Source organism: Sinocyclocheilus anshuiensis, unplaced genomic scaffold (genome assembly GCF_001515605.1).
Source record: "Sinocyclocheilus anshuiensis isolate Anshui unplaced genomic scaffold, SAMN03320099.WGS_v1.1 scaffold1096, whole genome shotgun sequence".
Lineage (NCBI taxonomy): Eukaryota > Metazoa > Chordata > Actinopteri > Cypriniformes > Cyprinidae > Sinocyclocheilus > Sinocyclocheilus anshuiensis.
In genome coordinates this window covers 482,957-497,225 of record NW_015548251.1, presented here as the reverse complement: position 1 = coordinate 497,225, position 14,269 = coordinate 482,957, and the positions used below count along the sequence as shown (strand labels likewise).

The 14,269-nt window shown below is 36.8% G+C and overlaps 1 pseudogene; it reads right to left on the bottom strand.

Moving 5' to 3' along the window:
* The window catches only part of LOC107655306 (kinase D-interacting substrate of 220 kDa-like), a 58,192-nt pseudogene that overhangs the window by 40,077 nt on the left and 3,846 nt on the right, over positions 1 to 14,269 (bottom strand).

Genomic DNA, 14,269 nt, shown 5'->3' with positions numbered 1-14,269 from the left:
TTTTCTAGGCCGATATGGCTAGGAACTATACTCTCATTCCAGCGTAATAATCAAGGAACTTTTCTGCCGTATTATGGGTGCAGCAGGCGCAATGATATTACACAGCGCCTGAAAATAGGCTAACTTCCGTCAACATAACCAATGTGAGTGTGCTGGGGACTATTTTCAGGCGCTGCGTAATATCATTGCGCCTGCTGCAAAAAAATCGCAACTTTTCATTTTCCGTCAGTCTAAGTACACGATGTAACTATAGAAGAGTCAAGTTTTAAATAGGAAAAATATCGAAACTCTTTGGTCATTTTTGAGTGAGATGCTAACAGTCTAATCAGATTCAATGATCTATGCTAAGCTACAGCTAAAAGTGCTACCGCCAGACCCGGAGATCGGCTGAATGGATTCGAAAACGGTAAAACTCAACTGTTTAACTCTAGGGGAGTTGGAAAATGAGCCTATTTTCAAAAATAGTGGAGTGTTTCTTTAAGAATGAACAAATACATCCTGGTCTGGTGAAATGGCAGCTGCAATGGCTTGTATTGGGAGCTGCTGATTCAGTGTTGTGTCTGGGCAATTCATTGTGCATGACCGTTTGTCCTCTCATCCAGAGGTCCGGTTGACTGATATGTCTGCTAGTCAAGCAGTACAATACAAGCACAACGCAGAGCCGATCACGAGCTCTGGAGGGTCAGAGCTTTAAGCCCACTTTGAAGTTTTTAATGCGGAACTTGTGACTTGACTGCTACTTGGAACACATGGCCATCAATAAGGTGGCCCCTTTTTGATCCAGGATGATGGAGGGGAGTGTTAAGGAAAAATATGCGTGATGAAATTAGTCATTAGCAAGGATGAACCTAACAGCTCCGCTTTATCGGAGATCCTCATGTGCATCAAGCAAGACCTCTGCAGAACCTCGGTTTGACCTCACAGCTGAATGGGATATAATATCACATTAACCAGGAAAAGGACATGACACTTTAAGAGTGCTACTATTATTTTTCTTCTTTAATGACTAGAGACTTCCACGAGCAGCTCATGAATTCCACTAAACAACTTTCCACAACAAAACGTGCAGATCAGAGGTACGGCGAGCTGGATACTCAGCCAAGAAACAGCAGAGGCAAAAAAGAGGAGCGTGCCCCTGAAATAAAGAGGGGCCAAATAAAGGAGGCAGATAAATCAGCCAAGCAAACAAACAGCCCTTGCAGGGCAAGCAGAGGAGCCACTTAGCCTCCTGCCTCCGTGCCTCCGTGCCGCCGTGCCAGTGCTTTGTCACCGAGACCCACTGCTGCTGCACCCTGTCATTAGGCAATGGCATCTCAGCGGGAAGCGTAAACAGACATTAAATCAATTACAGACACTCCTCGGCGACATCCAGGGTCTCTGACAATACCCCCCCCCCTCCAAAAAAACACACACACAAACAAACACACAAGACTTGGTTCTAACTGTCCTTTCTAACTGTGAATAAATGACTCATACAGGCGTTAAAGAGCTTGTTAGAGAGAATAAGCATGGTTAAAGCCTTTATAAATGAGTTATTAATGAGTTAGTAATGAGGTAATAGCAGCCATATGGCCTTCGTTGAGCTGGCCATCTCAAATCATGTTGATGGGAAGTGGTGGGAGTGTTGGGGGCTAAGTCTTACCCGGTGGTTCAGTGCTGTTTTACTGCCCTGCTCGCCGAAACTGTTCTGAGACAACTTCCTGTCCATGTCCTCTTGCCACGCTACAGATGGAGAGAGTCAGACGTTCAGAGGAGGTATCGGAGCGGAAAAGCTGCGCTGTTAGTCTATATTAAATGCACTACACCACAGATGATGCAGATGACAAATCGCAAGAAATATCTGCCACATAAATCAATGAAATGAGATTAACAGACCACAAACATCTTGTTATACATAAAAATGCATTAAAGAACATTAAGATGTACAGATGTTATAGAATATCTTCTTTTTTGTTCCACAAAAGAAAGAAAGTCAGTCATACAGGTTGGTGAACCACATGATGGTGAATTATCAGTTTTGGGGTTTGTGAGGGCTTAATAAAAAAATAAAATAAATGAAATGAAATGCAAAATACAAAATAAAATAAAATAAATCAACACACCAAAAACACTCAGCAATACAAAAAATGTATTTAAAGGGATTGCACCCAAAAAAAATAAAACATTTCTCACATTGTCATTACAAACATGTACAGCTTTCTTCTGGGTAACAAAAAAGAATATATTCTGAAAAACGTCTCAGTGTTTTTGCCCATATAATGAAAGTCAATAGGGACTTTCACTGTCGGACAAAAACAGTTGAAACAATATATCTATGTATCACAGAAAAAGTAAGTCATACAGGCTCAGAATGACATTAGGAGAGTGAATGATAACAGAATTTTAATCTTTGGGTGAACTATCCCTTTAATCTTTATGCTGAGTCCCAATTTTCATACCAGCTTTCCCTTCACTACAGCAGTATGTGTATGTAATTTTTAAGTATTTTGTAAAAGTGTGCATATTGGAATTCTGCCTTTGAAACCATCTCTATACCGACCATCAGAGTTCAGTTGATCCACATTGGCTGGTGTGGAAATGCAAAGTCTCTTGGCAGAGCTGAGGCCACGGCTGTTGAGGAACACGGGCAGGTGGATGATGTTTCGCATGTAGTCAAGGCCGTTGATGTTGGAGTCACGTAGCACACTGTCGAGGTTCTGGTTTATGGCCTTGATGATGATATGAGGGTCGCTGGCAAAGATTGAGATGAAGGGACCTTTAGAGAAGAGCACCCAAACCTGCAAACAGAAGAGACAAGAATGTTTCCTCTTTATTAATAGTACAAAATCTGGTCTAAGTTGCGGCCTAGAGGTTAGAGCACAAGGAGCACATCGGTTAATATCAGTTACTGCATTAGATATCATAAGAATATAGTAAGGTATTTATGGTAGGTCTGTTTAGAAAGGTTGTGCTTTTTGGTTATGATACGTTAAATCAATTTCTCTGATATGGGCTAAAACCAGAACAGTGATCAAACACACAGATTGACACCTGAATCTATATGTGATATATTAAAGTAGCAGCCTATTTTTTCCCTCTCAAATAACTTCAGAATGAATTAAGTTATTTAAGCCACTCTGTATACATTTGCACACACCCAAACATGTACTCATTTGAACGTGATGGGACTTTCCAGACTAATGAAGAACACTGTAACACACAAAAAAAAACAGATTTGTAGACCGTTTAAAAGTTTAGAATGGCACGCATAATTTAGCAATCATTGTGAAATATCTGCTGACGTTGCGGTTCTCCACGCCAACTAAATTGTTGCACAAAATATGCCATCTGCATTCACATCCGTCATTTTTCTTATGGAACATCAGCCTTAGCAATTGGAACAATATTAAACTAGAAGGAAAAATCCAATTTGGTAATTCCTATCAAAATCAGAGACAAAAAGATCAGAATTTAAAAGAGACATGGCTAATTGTGCCATAAAGGAATCTTTGAGGGTTTTTGCAGGCTCTCTGGTAAATGGCAGATTTCATTAGCGGTGAACAGGCTGCCAACAAAAGAGGATTATACCCAAATAATGACATTTAGCTGAAGGAAATTCCATTAGTCCAGCTGGGAGAGAGGAATCTGAACTTCTGGAGCTAAACAAGCCTGAACTCGGAGCACTGCTGCACATCCATGAGATGTTTGAGAGGTGAACGGGCTTGTTGGACATGAGGCACCTTGTTTGGCCATTTAGTCAAGAGCAGGAAGCGAGTGTGCTCAGACAGAATGAGTCTTTTATATTTACAGTGGAGATGGATGACTTGTGCCATCAAAAGCTTCTTGGCATTAGTTGAATGCACCGGCAAATGTGATCCTGAAAGTAAATAAGATTTGTGCACTATTATTTGGTTATATGGGAGATGTTCAATGAAGTTTAATGTAGGGCTGTGCATTGTAGCATAAACACAGACGCACCGTATCAAGCATCTGTAGCACTTTGTCCTGTTCACAGGAATCCAGGCCATCGATGATGACAGCCAGTCGGGTCTGATTCTGAGTGAAGCCATCAATGGTTTTAGCCATTTTAGCCTTGAGCTCCACTTCACACTTCAAAACCTGAGAGAAAAAAAAGGAAATGGATCAGCTATACAAAGCAACATGCAGTAAAATACAGAAACTTTAGAAGTCCTAAATTTTCACGGAATAGCAAAATAAAAAAAATAAAAAAAACTGAAGGATGTCTTCTCCAAAGAGACTTGAAATAAAATGTCAACGATTATGATCTGGGCTCTTTGGCAATCCAAAGACTGCAAAATATGATTAAAAATATGACAAATACATTTCCTTTCCTTTCCAAAACAAAATAAAATAAAACTAAACTAAAATTAAACTACTGAGATTTTACAGACCAGACATGCAACTCAAGATGATCATGAAAGAGAGAGGATTTATCTCCATCTCTTCAAGTCATGCCTAGTTAAGCCACAGTGTTAGTCACTTTGCATAAGGAAATATCTGCTAAATGAAAATAAATGTAACAGTGATGACTATAAATAAGCACATTACATGTTATATTAGCATCAATGGCTCACCTTCATGAATCCCTCACTCTTGAGCTTGTGCATGCTGTTGGCAGCGTTAAGGAGCCTCCTCCTCTGAGAGTGCAGCACAGAGTCCCGCCACCTGCCACCAGGTCCGACAGTTCAGCAGCACGGCCAGACCCACCACACTGGCCATGGCCATCAGAACCGCGTTCACCGTCAGGTTCTCTGCGTCCACCTTTACAGATGCCTGTGATTAGACAGCCTGACGTCAACACAAAGGAGGGGACGCAACATGTCTTCTTCCACTTCTTTCCTATAAAAGAAGATGTCACAAAAAACACAGGTTGAAGTTAACTACTAACAAAACAGTCTAAAATGTGACTGGATGAGCCACATTTGAAGCCATAATAAAACACCTGATATATACACCTGTAATGACATTATTAAAGGGGTCATATGATGCGATTTCAAGTTTTTTTAACATTAAAGCATGTCAACATATTCTGTTACACCAAATACACAAAATAATGATCTTTAAAAAAGCATCATATGACCCCTTTAATAAATAATACTATTGTTAAATGATAAATAAAGGCCATTTTGTGTTAATACAATATTTACTGACCATTTTATGTTTAATATATAGAGCTATGTAGAGCACAGTTTTTGACCAAATGGGATTTCACTATGGGTGAGGCTGTGATAGTTTCCAGCCAGAAGCATTATGTTCACAAACAAAAAAAATTTCGATAAATATTTATGAAAAATAAATGTATTTAAAAGGTTATTTTACTGCAGTTAAGGGGGTTATGATATCAAACACAGATAAAAAAAAACTAAAACATAGAAAATTACAAATGTTGCTTTGGGAACTAACTAAAATAAAATAAGTTGAAAATCAAACTACTAAAATCAAAGTAGCTAAAACTTAACTCAAACGGAAATAAAAAATAAACAGAAAATAGAAATATTCAAAACAAAAACTAATAAAAATGACAAACACATACGCAAATTATTAAAATTTAAACTAAAATTAAAACTGAAAATATAGAAATAAAAGTCCATTCAAAATATGTAATACTATGAAAGTATATAAATAATACTATAATAACACTGGTTGAAGATAAACTCTGCTTTACATTATGCCTAACCTTTACCATGATAGAAATCACTGTAACAGAGAGCGTTGTGTTTTTTTATTGTTGTATAAAACAATTCAGAAAGCTACGAATTAATCAAACACATAATAATAAAAACAATTCAAAGCACTGAATATGTTTTTTATTTTATTTCTTTTCTATTATGAAGGTTCATATTGCATATTCTACAAACACACCTTGAGTTTCATCATTCTTGAAGACCCTAAAAAGTCTGGTGGCCAAGAAACCGAACTCTCTCTCACAGGCGTCGGACAGCGTGGCTATCATTTCAGCCATGGACGTCTCCCCTACCACACTCGACAGACGGTTATAGTCTGTGAACAGAAACCTGGACAGATGGAGAACAAAAAAAGACTGACTGAAAATGAGCAGTTTCAACAGAATGTGCAGGTAATCTAACATTGTCAAGAGAATATTTACAACATAAATTTATCCTGCCATTAGGCGAAGTAAATTACATCTGTATACAGTTTACATCTTTATCTTAATTTTTCGGCTTTGCAAAAGAATAAACACCAGTGTAAAGCAGTTGGATGTGTTTGGTCATGGCTGCAGTATTCTGAGAGCTCTATCTGACAGGCAGGGCTTTGGTGGTCTGCTCCTGATGGTAAAACTAATGACATTATTTACTGTCTTTACATTTATTTTGAAAGATGAAGCTCGCGATTATGGTAAGGGGCGTTACATTTCCGACAAGTGCTTGCGGTGTTCGGCCAATCACAATGCACTGGGTCAGCTGGCCAATCAGAGCAGACTGCGCTTGTCGGAAGGAGGGACTTTGTAGAAAACGAAGCGTTTGAGAGAAGCGGGGCATAGAGGACCTACAATAATGTACAGTATTTGAAAAATAATGTGTTTTTTTAACATTAAAGCATGTCAACATATTCTGTTACACCAAATACACAAAATAATGATCTTTAAAAAAGCATCATATGACCCCTTTAATAAATAATACTATTGTTAAATGATAAATAAAGGCCATTTTGTGTTAATACAATATTTACTGACCATTTTATGTTTAATATATAGAGCTATGTAGAGCACAGTTTTTGACCAAATGGGATTTCACTATGGGTGAGGCTGTGATAGTTTCCAGCCAGAAGCATTATGTTCACAAACAAAAAAAATTTCGATAAATATTTATGAAAAATAAATGTATTTAAAAGGTTATTTTACTGCAGTTAAGGGGGTTATGATATCAAACACAGATAAAAAAAAACTAAAACATAGAAAATTACAAATGTTGCTTTGGGAACTAACTAAAATAAAATAAGTTGAAAATCAAACTACTAAAATCAAAGTAGCTAAAACTTAACTCAAACGGAAATAAAAAATAAACAGAAAATAGAAATATTCAAAACAAAAACTAATAAAAATGACAAACACATACGCAAATTATTAAAATTTAAACTAAAATTAAAACTGAAAATATAGAAATAAAAGTCCATTCAAAATATGTAATACTATGAAAGTATATAAATAATACTATAATAACACTGGTTGAAGATAAACTCTGCTTTACATTATGCCTAACCTTTACCATGATAGAAATCACTGTAACAGAGAGCGTTGTGTTTTTTTATTGTTGTATAAAACAATTCAGAAAGCTACGAATTAATCAAACACATAATAATAAAAACAATTCAAAGCACTGAATATGTTTTTTATTTTATTTCTTTTCTATTATGAAGGTTCATATTGCATATTCTACAAACACACCTTGAGTTTCATCATTCTTGAAGACCCTAAAAAGTCTGGTGGCCAAGAAACCGAACTCTCTCTCACAGGCGTCGGACAGCGTGGCTATCATTTCAGCCATGGACGTCTCCCCTACCACACTCGACAGACGGTTATAGTCTGTGAACAGAAACCTGGACAGATGGAGAACAAAAAAAGACTGACTGAAAATGAGCAGTTTCAACAGAATGTGCAGGTAATCTAACATTGTCAAGAGAATATTTACAACATAAATTTATCCTGCCATTAGGCGAAGTAAATTACATCTGTATACAGTTTACATCTTTATCTTAATTTTTCGGCTTTGCAAAAGAATAAACACCAGTGTAAAGCAGTTGGATGTGTTTGGTCATGGCTGCAGTATTCTGAGAGCTCTACCTGACAGGCAGGGCTTTGGTGGTCTGCTCTGGAAGCTCGGGGGGATTGACGAACATGAGTTTGAGAAGAAGCTCCAAGTAGCCGATGTGGCGGGCCAGTCTGGTGCTGAGGACCCAGGCCCAGACCCAACTCTCCCCTGCTTTTCTCCCACCAAAGTACACCAACACTGCACACACCATACAAAAGCACAGGAGACTGAAATGACGCAAGGCCACTTTCTGATATGAACTGAACCAGGAGTTTGTGAGAAAACAAGATAAATGTAGAACAGTCAATTCCACTCACAATGAGAATCTGAAGTACAATGCTGCACTCTGGTGGACACATTTACTGTATATGTACAGTCCAGTGCCTCTTGGTAACCAAGGATGAACTCACATATTATATAGAGCATCAACAAAAAGCCTGCACTGGTTGAGTACTAATCTGGATCTTAAATTTTTAGTGTAAATAGTAATTAGATGAATAATGATAAACAAGGGTATAAAGCATATATAAATTACAAAATATTTACAAAATCACCATAAATGTAACTAAATATTATATTCTTTTATATAATTAGGTATATTTATTATTAAAAAAAATATTATTTCGATAATTAGGGTATGTTGACAGGAAGATATAAGTTAAATACATTAGTTAAATACAACCAAGCAGTCAGACAACTAAATCAGACGATCCTGTTCAAATCCCTGACTTTACTTTTAATTTCTCTACCTCAGCACAATCTTTGCTGCTCTACAATCACTGCAATTATATTATAGGCACTGACTAGACACTCATATAACATATTTCATGTATTCATTATTTGACATTTTTTTGTAATAATAATAATTATTATTATTAGTAGTAGTAGTAGTAGTAGTAGTATTAGTAGTAGTAGTAGTAGTATTTCAGTAATATCATTATTTATTATTAATGTTATTACCAATTTAATTATTTCAATTTCATTTGTTTTTGTAAGAACAACAACAATTATTATTATTATTATTATTATTATTATATTTTAACTATTTAATCAAAATAAAATTATTCATAATAATGTATATATATCATTTATAAATATGAAAAAAACAATATCTATAACAATAAATAATATCATGAATTATTAATATTGTTATTATTGTTTCCATACAGTACTCTTTTCATGTATTGCTTACTGTAATTCTGATTTATTACTTTGTATTTATCACTTTGTGATTTGTGATTTTACTGTATTACTGATTTGTAGTTCACATGTTTTTTTATTTACTGTATTATTGTGGCTGACTATAAAGTCTAAAGTTGCCATTGTCCTTCTCTGTTATAAGTTGCGCTATGGTTCCAAGGGAACTATACTCCTTTTTTAACACTTGGCCTGTAATCGGAGGCATGACAGTACATTTGATTTCTCACCAAAGAAGATGTACAGTAGGGTGAGCAGGCTGAGGGTCACAGCGATGGCCAGCTTTGTGTCAACAGCAAAGCCGAGGACCAGAGCCACAGATCCACACAGCAGCAGAGTCAAAACCACCACCATCCACGAGAACTGGAACAATGGCTCCACCTGCTGCCCAGCAAACGTCTTCATCTCATCTGAAACAGTGGCAACACAATCAGATCTTGTTCACATGGGAAAGATCCAATAAGACCCTCCAGATTTTAAATAGTCATTTCTGGCTCATACCTTCCAGTTTCTTAAGCAGGAAGGACTTGACGCTGCCCCATTGGGCGTAAAGCCCCACACAGATGGGTGGCTGCATGGTGGGCTCACTCAGGATGTCCGCCAGAGCGCTGCTGTACAGGTCATAACCCAGCATGTCACCGTCACACTCAGAGGGAGACAGGTGCTCTGGGGAGGAATACATCAGAAGTGTTGGAGACAGACATGTTACTGTGCAAACAAGGTCTGTTTGAAGAAATACTCACTGGCTCCAAATATCTGGGTGAGGATGCTCTTCTGGTGAGTGCAGTCAATGTTGTAGGGTGTCTCTCCTTCTTTGTTGGGCCGGTAGAGCAGACGACCATCTTTAGGGTTCCTCAAGAGCAGCTCAGCGAGTTTGAGGCTTCTCCCACGAATGGCAATATGCAGAGCTGTGTCACCTTTCTGAGAAGATAAGCTTAAATAAGGTAAGCTTGCTCAATGTTTGACCTTGCTTAGTAACCATAAACAGCCAGAGGATAAGCAAATGAACTATATTGCTTGGCATAATAACAATTAATTATTCAAATTATAACAACCTATAAAAGCAATCTGCGTGTTTATGTCATTAAAAAATGTAAACAAAACAAAATAATAAACCTCTATAGGCCATGTGTTACAGTGATTTTGGTAAGATTTGCAATTCATATCTACTGTCTTTTTCCAATTATTTACCCTACTGTTCAAAAGTTTGTGGTCAGTAAGATTTTTTAATGTTTTTGAAAGAAGTCTCTTAAATAAATGTTCACAAGGCTGCATTTATTTGATCAAAAATACATTTAAAAAAGAAATATTGTGAAATAGTATTACAATTTAAAATAACTGTTATCTATTTTAATATAAAACATCATTTGTTCTTGTGATGGAAAAGCTGAATTTTCAGCAGCCATTACTCCAGTCTTCTGTGTCACATGATCCTTCAGAAATCATTCTGATATGCTGATTTGCTGCTCAAGAAACATTTCTTCTTATTATCAATGTTGAAAACAATGTACTGCTCAATGTTTTTGTGGAAACTCTTTTTCTACAGGATTTTTGATGATGAATAGAAAGTCCAAAAGCACATGATTCATTTGAAATAGAAATCTTGGGAGGCACTTTTTTTATCATTTTAATATGATGTGTCCTTACTGAGAAAAAAAAAACTCTCTGACCCCAAACTTTTGAACCGTAGTGTATATTATTTATTGGTGTCATGTGGAAACTGTTGACTCGGGCTTTTTAGTTCACCATCAGTGTTAACAAATCTAGTGAAAGCTCCGCGTTCCTTGAGATGGGAATGATAAGGCACCTTGTCAGAGCAGCTGACTTTGGCTCCATGCTGAAGCAGCAGCTGAACGATCTCCGCATGGCCTCTTCCTGCTGCCCATATGATGGGGTAAACACTGTACTACTGGGACAGACACAAATCAATTACACACCACTGAAAAACACTTAAACCTTGAGATGAAATCTCATACAGGGCCACATTTTCACCCACAACTCATCTCTGACATCATCTCTCAGTGTTTTTAATGTACAGTACAATAAACGCTTGTACATAGAATAGGAAAAGGCTCTGCAGACCTGTCCGGTGATGTTCGGATTTGCTCCCTTCTCCAGCAGTAGACGTGCCACCTCCACACGACCCTTATAAGCGGCCCACATGAGCGCACTCCAGCCCCCCTGCACACAAACATACCGAGGTCATTATATTCCCATCATGTGATGGTCCTTAAGCGTAATCTCACGGTCATAGGACAATGTGGATAAACACATTTTCCCTGAGTCAGTGAGTAACTCAAACTACCGGCTGTCTCTCATATTCCTTATTTGTTATTATAAGCTTTAGCTGCTACCCAGATGGCATTTATGGGCAACACAAACACTTACAGACATTCCATTTTCAATATTTAAATGAGCCTATGATAGATGACATAAAATCTATATTTAAGAGCCCCAAAATACTAATTAATTGTCATTGTAAATATTACTTTACCAATATTTGCCATGGTCCTTTAAACCACTAGGTTTTACCCATTTGTTAGCAAGAAGTTTTTAATCATTTAAAATATACTAAAAATGAGGTATGATCACTTTTTCTTTTATATTTTAATAAGCACAGTTCAGAATAAGTATGTCGTTTCATTTTTACAAATATATCTGTTACGCTGAATAACGATGAATGATGATTTCATCCATATTTTGACATTTTATTCTCACAAAAGTTATCTGAAACATTAAAGCAGACAATTTACTTGCATTTAATATTACGTATATAAAATCACTTTTGTAAATGTAATTTTATATGCATTATAATACATCTTATATACATATATAATACATTTTAAATCACAATTGCCATTGTTTGTTTGTTTTTTTTCAGAAAAAAAAAAATCACTATTACATTTTCCCCCCAAATCATTCAGGCACACAAAGCCCAATATAGTGTATATTTATGTTTGAATTCACCCCTTTTCATTCATTCATATTGAATTGAATTAATTGAATTAATTTACTACATAATGTGTGATGAATGAGCAAATAAGTGAGTGGTTTTGGACACAGCATGCATGAATTATAGAGTACAGTAATGCCTCCAATGCTTTATACTGCCTGACACGTGTGAGTTCAGTGCCATGGTGAAACAACTTTAGATACACAAAGTGCTACATCTTAAACAAATCTTAACATGATAGCTGAAGAGACTCTTGGTGGTCAGAGAGCTCATCTTCAGAGAGGTGCTCACATCCATGGTTGTATTAAGAACTCCACTGGAGAGCGTGGAAGAGAGCAGGAGAGATACATCATTGAATGAAACTCTCCTCTGTTCAGCCATTAGAAAAGCTTGGCTTGTCCTCCTGAAGCAAAACTACAGATGTGGAGTAACAAGACAGACAGTAACAAGCCTTGCTGGATTGCACAAACCATTCGAGTTAATGATGAACCATATGCTAACTGAACAGACAGTAGGCTTAGGATAAAGCCTCATGATGTGAAGTTAAAGGGGTCATATGATGCTGCTAAAAAGAACATTATTTTGTGTATTTGGTGTAATGAAATGTGTTTATGCGGTTTAAGGTTCAAAAAACACATTATTTTCCACATACTGTACATTATTGTTTCTCCTCTATGCCCCGCCTTTCTGAAACGCATAGATTTTTACAAAGCTCATCGGTCTGAAAAAGCGAGGTGTGCTCTGATTGGCCAGCTATCCAGTGCATTGTGATTGGCCGAATGCCTCAAGCGTGTGACGGAAATGTTACGTCCCTTACCATATTTTGATGCCTGCGGCAACCACATGTGACGACCCCGGGCTGGACTCCGCTTCGTCCACGGTGAAAGCCGATCCGGCGATCGACAGCGCAAAGTTGAAGTATTTCCTCAGAGACCGGCACAGATCAGCTCTAGTCATGACGAAGCGATATCATCCTCTTTTGGAAGGCCAAACAAAGTAGTTTCGCTTTCACAACGAAGCACACAGCGCCTTCATGACATGGCGGCGGTGGCAACAATACTACAGCGAGAATAAAAGTTACGCCTTCTTTCTTTGCGTGAACATTTGGGCGGCGTTATGCAAATCTTCCCAGATAGTGACGTAGGTATGTGGGGGCATGTTAGAACGAGCTGTTTTAGGTAGGCGTGGCTGACTCTTAACTTTTATAAAGAATATCTCTTTGGATTTGTGACTTTAGTCTTTGCAACTTTACAGATCTTCTTTATGCACCAAGCGCTTGTAACACTCCAAAGAGAAAGGAAAAATTTAAATCGCATCATATGACCCCTTTAAAAGCCTCTAATGCTGTCTGAGCAATAAACAAGAACTACACCAATATTCTTTAGAGTGATTATCGATGCAATGCTGCCCACACACAAAAAACTGCCTTTTTTTACTAAGTTGTTATTCTGAAGGAGTAGTTCAATCTTTTTAATGGTCCTTAAAAGGCGAAACAGTTTGAGCAAACTAACAAGGCTTCACTTTGGCCTCAGAAATGCACGCTGTAGTCCAAGTCCATTCGTTAAACACAACAAGCACAATTATATGGAAGAATCTGTACTCTCTATCACTCATCAATCTTCACTTTGTGGAAGGAGGGGAAAAAGTCACAAAAGGAATCGTGTGCTAGTTTAAAGAATGGGTACAAAAAGTAGGGTAAGATGGGGAAGATGCTATTAATGTAAAATATTGAATCATATATTTTTATATTTTTAATATTCTAATATTCATGCATTTTGGCAATTTACTTGAATAACTGAATAATGACAGAAAAACAGAATTCCATTCAAAGAGATGCAGCTGAATTACACTGTATGATTCCAAATAATGATAAAATACATTATTTGCATCTAATTAATTGAATTATTGAACAATCCATTATTTATAATGATATTTAAATTAAATAATACAAATTCTTCCACACACTAATTTTGAGGAGGTAATCTTACCCCAAAGATCTAACTTTTAATATTTCACTTTAGTAAAAGATTTTCTACCATAACAATTTATGACTGATAAACAAATTCCCCATTAACAAATTGACATAAACTTTTAACAGCCAACACAAAACTAAATTCATAAATCATTACTATCTCCTGACAGATAATTAGATCATTTAACCTCAAAATTTTTAATGTTTTTGATATTCAACTATTGATATTCTGATGGAAAAAAAAGTTAAGCACAATTATCATATCATATAATCATTCAATAAATGTATTGAGATGAGATTTAGTGACATTTATGGTCAAGAGGAAAAATTGAAAGTGTGTGTGTGTGTGTGTGTGTGCGTGCGTGCGTGCGTGCGTGC